Source organism: Scyliorhinus canicula, chromosome 2 (genome assembly GCF_902713615.1).
Source record: "Scyliorhinus canicula chromosome 2, sScyCan1.1, whole genome shotgun sequence".
Lineage (NCBI taxonomy): Eukaryota > Metazoa > Chordata > Chondrichthyes > Carcharhiniformes > Scyliorhinidae > Scyliorhinus > Scyliorhinus canicula.
In genome coordinates, this window is record NC_052147.1 from 154,629,344 (window position 1) to 154,636,904 (window position 7,561).

Below are 7,561 nucleotides of genomic sequence, written 5' to 3' on the forward strand. Positions count from 1 at the left end.
TCTCGCGCAGTCCCACCCACCGTATTCTACACGGTGCGTCCGAGTGGACAATCCAACTGTCACACACGCTCATTTATCCAACAGGAGCAAGGCATGCCCAGCCACACGGAAGCTCCTTCCAAGGGCCGAACCCTGCAGCATCCCATCACCTGATTGGCGTAGTTCGCTGTCAATCAAATCATCCCTACCCTCTTAACTCTATTGGCCATGCGTTGTCAATCACACACACACACCTACCCAATAGAAGCGGAGGGGGCGGGTACTATTGTCCTTTCTGTTTGGACGGTTGGGGGAAATGTCTGTTGCCGGAACAAGAAATTGATGCAAACAGAATCATATAATGTGGAAAAAGCAGCCTTGCTGTACATCTTTCACACCTGGAAGAGCTGAGATGCCAACTTTTTTTGTATTGAAATCAGTCAGGATATTCTCCCCCAGACTAGGAAGAAAACCCATATATGGATAACCCTGGGTCTGATATGGATAACCCTGGATCTGATATGGATAACCCTGGGTCTGATATGGATAACCCTGGATCTGATATGGATAACCCGGGTTCTGATATTGTCTGATATGGATAACCCTGGATCTGATATGGATAACCCTGGGTCTGATATGGATAACCCTGGATCTGATATGGATAACCCGGGTTCTGATATTGTCTGATATGGATAACCCTGGATCTGATATGGATAACCCTGGATCTGATATGGATAACCCTGGATCTGATATGGATAACCCTGGGTCTGATATGGATAACCCTGGGTCTGATATGGATAACCCTGGGTCTGATATAGATAACCCTGGGTCTGATATGGATAACCCTGGGTCTGATATGGATAACCCTCGGTCTGATATGGATAACCCTGGATCTGATATGGATAACCCTGGATCTGATATGGATAACCATGGGTCTGATATGGATAACCCTGGGTCTGATATGGATAACCATGGGTCTGATATGGATAACCTGGGTCTGATATGGATAACCATGGGTCTGATATGGATAACCCTGGGTCTGATATGGATAACCCTGGGTCTGATATGGATAACCCTGGATCTGATATGGATAACCATGGGTCTGATATGGTCTGATATGGATAACCATGGGTCTGATATGGATAACCCTGGGTCTGATATGGATAGCCCTGGATCTGATATGGATAACCTTGGGTCTGATATGTATAACCCTGGGTCTGATATGGATAACCCTGGGTCTGATATAGATAACCCTGGGTCTGATATGGATAACCCTGGGTCTGATATGGATAACCCTGGGTCTGATATGGATAACCCTGGGTCTGATATGGATAACCATGGGTCTGATATGGAAAACCCTGGGTCTGATATAGATAACCCTGGGTCTGAAATGGATAACCCTGGTCTGATATGGATAACCCTGGATCTGATATGGATAACCCGGGTTCTGATATTGTCTGATATGGATAACCCTGGATCTGATATGGATAACCCTGGATCTGATATGGATAACCCTGGATCTGATATGGATAACCCTCGGTCTGATATGGATAACCCTGGATCTGATATGGATAACCCTGGATCTGATATGGATAACCATGGGTCTGATATGGATAACCCTGGGTCTGATATGGATAACCATGGGTCTGATATGGATAACCCTGGGTCTGATATGGATAACCATGGGTCTGATATGGATAACCCTGGGTCTGATATGGATAACCCTGGGTCTGATATGGATAACCCTGGATCTGATATGGATAACCATGGGTCTGATATGGTCTGATATGGATAACCATGGGTCTGATATGGATAACCCTGGGTCTGATATGGATAGCCCTGGATCTGATATGGATAACCTTGGGTCTGATATGTATAACCCTGGGTCTGATATGGATAACCCTGGGTCTGATATAGATAACCCTGGGTCTGATATGGATAACCCTGGGTCTGATATGGATAACCCTGGGTCTGATATGGATAACCCTGGGTCTGATATGGATAACCATGGGTCTGATATGGAAAACCCTGGGTCTGATATAGATAACCCTGGGTCTGAAATGGATAACCCTGGTCTGATATGGATAACCCTGGATCTGATATGGATAACCCTGGGTCTGATATGGATAACCCTGGATCTGATATGGATAACCCTGGGTCTGATATGGATAACCCTGGATCTGATATGGATAACCCTGGATCTGATATGGATAACCCTGGGTCTGATAGGGATAACCCTGGATCTGATATGGATAACCCGGGTTCTGATATTGTCTGATATGGATAACCCTGGATCTGATATGGATAACCCTGGATCTGATATGGATAACCCTGGATCTGATATGGATAACCCTGGGTCTGATATGGATAACCCTGGATCTGATATGGATAACCCTGGGTCTGATATGGATAACCCTGGGTCTGATATGGATAACCCTGGGTCTGATATGGATAACCCTGGTCTGATATGGATAACCCTGGGTCTGATATGGATAACCCTGGGTCTGATATAGATAACCCTGGGTCTGATATGGATAACCCTGGGTCTGATATGGATAACCCTGGGTCTGATATGGATAACCCTGGATCTGATATGGATAACCCTGGGTCTGATATGGATAACCATGGGTCTGATATGGATAACCCTGGGTCTGATATGGATAACCCTGGGTCTGATATGGATAACCCTGGATCTGATATGGATAACCATGGGTCTGATATGGTCTGATATGGATAACCATGGGTCTGATATGGATAACCCTGGGTCTGATATGGATAGCCCTGGATCTGATATGGATAACCTTGGGTCTGATATGTATAACCCTGGGTCTGATATGGATAACCATGGGTCTGATATGGATAACCCGGGGTCTGATATGGATAACCCTGGGTCTGATATGGATAACCATGGGTCTGATATGGATAACCCGGTGTCTGATATGGATAACCCTGGGTCTGATATGGATAACCATGGGTCTGATGTAGATAAACCTGGGTCTGATATGGATAACCCTGGGTCTGATATAGATAACCCTGGGTCTGATATGGATAACCCTGGGTCTGATATGGATAACCCTGGGTCTGATATGGATAACCCTGGGTCTGATATGGATAACCCTGGGTCTGATATGGAAAACCCTGGGTCTGATATGGATAACCCTGGATCTGATATGGATAACCATGGGTCTGATATGGATAACCCTGGGTCTGATATGGATAACCATGAGTCTGATATGGATAACCATGGGTCTGATATGGATAACCCTGGGTCTGATATGGATAACCCTGGGTCTGATATGGATAACCCTGGATCTGATATGGATAACCATGGGTCTGATACGGATAACCCTGGGTCTGATATGGATAACCATGGGTCTGATATGGATAACCCTGGGTCTGATACGGATAACCCTGGATCTGATATGAATAACCCTGGGTCTGATATGGATAACCATGTGTCTGATATGGATAACCCTGGGTCTGATATGGATAACCCTGGGTCTGATATGGATAACCATGGGTCTGATATGGATAACCCTGGGTCTGATATGGATAACCCTGGGTCTGATATGGATAACCCTGGATCTGATATGGATAACCATGGGTCTGATATGGTCTGATATGGATAACCATGGGTCTGATATAGATAACCCTGGGTCTGATATGGATAACCCTGGGTCTGATATGGTCTGATATGGATACCCTGGGTCTGATATGGATAACCCTGGTCTGATATGGATAACCATGGGCCTGATATGGATAACCCTGGGTCTGATATGGATAACCCTGGATCTGATATGGATAACCATGGGTCTGATATGGATAACCCTGGGTCTGATATGGATAACCATGGGTCTGATATGGATAACCCTGAGTCTGATATGGATAACCATGGGTCTGATATGGATAATCCTGGGTCTGATATGGATAACTCTGGGTCTGATATGGATAACCCTGGAACTGATATGGATAACCATGGGTCTGATATGGATAACCCTGGGTCTGATATGGATAACCATGGGTCTGATATGGATAACCCTGGGTCTGATATGGATAACCCTGGATCTGATATGGATAACCCTGGGTCTTATATGGTCTGATATGGATAACCATGTGTCTGATATGGATAACCCTGGGTCTGATATGGATAACCCTGGGTCTGGTATGGATAACCATGGGTCTGATATGGATAACCATGGGTCTGATATGGATTGGATTTGGATTTGGATTTGTTTATTGTCACGTGTACCGAGGTACAGTGAAAAGTATTTTTCTGCAAGCAGCTCAACAGATCATTCAGTACATGGAAGAAAAGGGAATTAAACAAAATTCAAGAAAATACATGATAATACATAACAGGGCATCTGATATGGATAACCTGCGTCTGATATGGTCTGATATGGATAACCATGGGTCTGATATGGATAACCATGGGTCTGATATGGATAACCATGGGTCTGATATGGATAACCCTGGATCTGATATGGATAACCATGGGTCTGATATGGATAACCCTGGGTCTGATATGGATAACCCTGGGTCTGATATGGATAACACTGGATCTGATATGGATAACCATGGGTCTGATATGGATAACCCTGGGTCTGATATGGATAACCCTGGGTCTGATATGGATAACCCTGGATCTGATATGGATAACCATGGGTCTGATATGGATAACCCTGGGTCTGATATGGATAAGCCTGGGTCTGATATGGATAACCCTGGATCTTATATGGATAAACATGGGTCTGATATGGTCTGATATGGATAACCCTGGGTCTGATATGGTCTGATATGGATAACCCTGAGTCTGATATGGATAACCATGGGTCTGATATGGATAATCCTGGGTCTGACATGGATAACTCTGGGTCTGATATGGATAACCCTGGATCTGATATGGATAACCCTGGGTCTGATATGGATAACCATGGGTCTGATATGGATAACCCTGGGTCTGATATGGATAACCCTGGGTCTGATATGGATAACCCTGGATCTTATATGGATAACCAGGGGTCTGATATGGTCTGATATGGATAACCATGGGTCTGATATGGATAACCCTGGGTCTGATATGGTCTTATATGGATAGCCATGTGTCTGATATGGATAACCCTGGGTCTGATATGGATAACCCTGGGTCTGGTATGGATAACCATGGGTCTGATATGGATAACCATGGGTCTGATATGGATTGGATTTGGATTTGTTTATTGTCACGTGTACCGAGGTACAGTGAAAAGTATTTTTCTGCAAGCAGCTCAACAGATCATTCAGTACATGGAAGAAAAGGGAATTAAACAAAATTCAAGAAAATACATGATAATACATAATAGGGCATCTGATATGGATAACCTGCGTCTGATATGGTCTGATATGGATAACCATGGGTCTGATATGGATAACCATGGGTCTGATATGGATAACCATGGGTCTGATATGGATAACCCTGGATCTGATATGGATAACCTGGGTCTGATATGGTCTGATATGGATAACCCTGGGTCTGATATGGATAACCCTGGGTCTGACGTGGATAACCCTGGGTCTGATATGGATAACCCTGGGTCTGATATGGATAACCCTGGGTCTGATATGGATAACTCTGGGTCTGATATGGATAACCCTGGGTCTGATATGGATAACCCTGGGTCTGATATGGATAACCCTGGGTCTGATATGGATAACCATGGGTCTGATATGGATAACCCTGGGTCTGATATGGATAACTCTGGGTCTGATATGGATAACCCTGGGTCTGATATGGATAACTCTGTGTCTGATATGGATAACCCTGGGTCTGACATGGATAACCCTGGGTCTGATATGGATAACCCTGGATCTTATATGGATAACCAGGGGTCTGATATGGTCTGATATGGATAACCATGGGTCTGATATGGATAACCCTGGGTCTGATATGGTCTTATATGGATAGCCATGTGTCTGATATGGATAACCCTGGGTCTGATATGGATAACCCTGGGTCTGGTATGGATAACCATGGGTCTGATATGGATAACCATGGGTCTGATATGGATTGGATTTGGATTTGTTTATTGTCACGTGTACCGAGGTACAGTGAAAAGTATTTTTCTGCAAGCAGCTCAACAGATCATTCAGTACATGGAAGAAAAGGGAATTAAACAAAATTCAAGAAAATACATGATAATACATAATAGGGCATCTGATATGGATAACCTGCGTCTGATATGGTCTGATATGGATAACCATGGGTCTGATATGGATAACCATGGGTCTGATATGGATAACCATGGGTCTGATATGGATAACCCTGGATCTGATATGGATAACCTGGGTCTGATATGGTCTGATATGGATAACCCTGGGTCTGATATGGATAACCCTGGGTCTGACGTGGATAACCCTGGGTCTGATATGGATAACCCTGGGTCTGATATGGATAACCCTGGGTCTGATATGGATAACTCTGGGTCTGATATGGATAACCCTGGGTCTGATATGGATAACCCTGGGTCTGATATGGATAACCCTGGGTCTGATATGGATAACCATGGGTCTGATATGGATAACCCTGGGTCTGATATGGATAACTCTGGGTCTGATATGGATAACCCTGGGTCTGATATGGATAACTCTGTGTCTGATATGGATAACCCTGGGTCTGACATGGATAACTCTGGGTCTGATATGGATAACCCTGGGTCTGATGCTGTTGTGGATGTGGAGCCATTTGACGTATTGTGGGGTCCACAATGTTTTTTTTGTAGCTGCAATGAAGCCCTCATCTGTAGATGAACCGACTGTGGTCACCTGTGTACATTTCCTACCTACTCGTCTCTGATTTAAATGGTGGTGTTGGCTGCTGTTCAGAAACTTTTTTTTTTAAAATTTCGATTAGCCAATTATTTTTTCTAATTAAGGGGCAATTTAGCGTGGCCAATCCACCTACTCTGCACATTTTTGGGTTGTGGGGGCGAAACCCACGCAGACACGGGGAGAATGTGCAAACTCCACACGGACAGTGACCCAGAGCCGGGATCGAACCTGGGACCTCAGCGCCGTGAGGCGGTTGTGCTAACCACTAGGCCACCGTGCTGCCCTCAGAAACTTTTTTAATGCAGTTGAACAATTCCTATTGATTCAGGTTCAAATGTGTTGTGCAACTGCCAGTTTATTACTCTGACATCTTATATAGGCATACAAACTGGCTTAGAATCATACAACCACGACAGTGCAGAAGGAAGCCATTCGGCTCATCAAGTCTGCACTGACCCTCTAAAAGACCACCCTACCTAGGCCCACGCACACACCCACCCCACCCCACCCCACCCCTCCTGATGCCTGTAACCAGGGGCAGCGCGGTAGCATAGTGGTTAGCATAGTTACTTCACAGCTCCAGGGTCCCAGGTTCGATTCCCGGCTTGGTCACTGTCTGTGCGAAGTCCGCACGTTCTCCCCGTGTCTGTGTGGGTTTCCTCCGGATGCTCCAGTTTCCTCCCACAGTCCAAAGATGTGCAGGTTAGATGGATTGGTCATGCTAAATTGCCCTTAGTGTCCAAAAAGGTTAGGTGGGATTACTGCGTTACGCGTG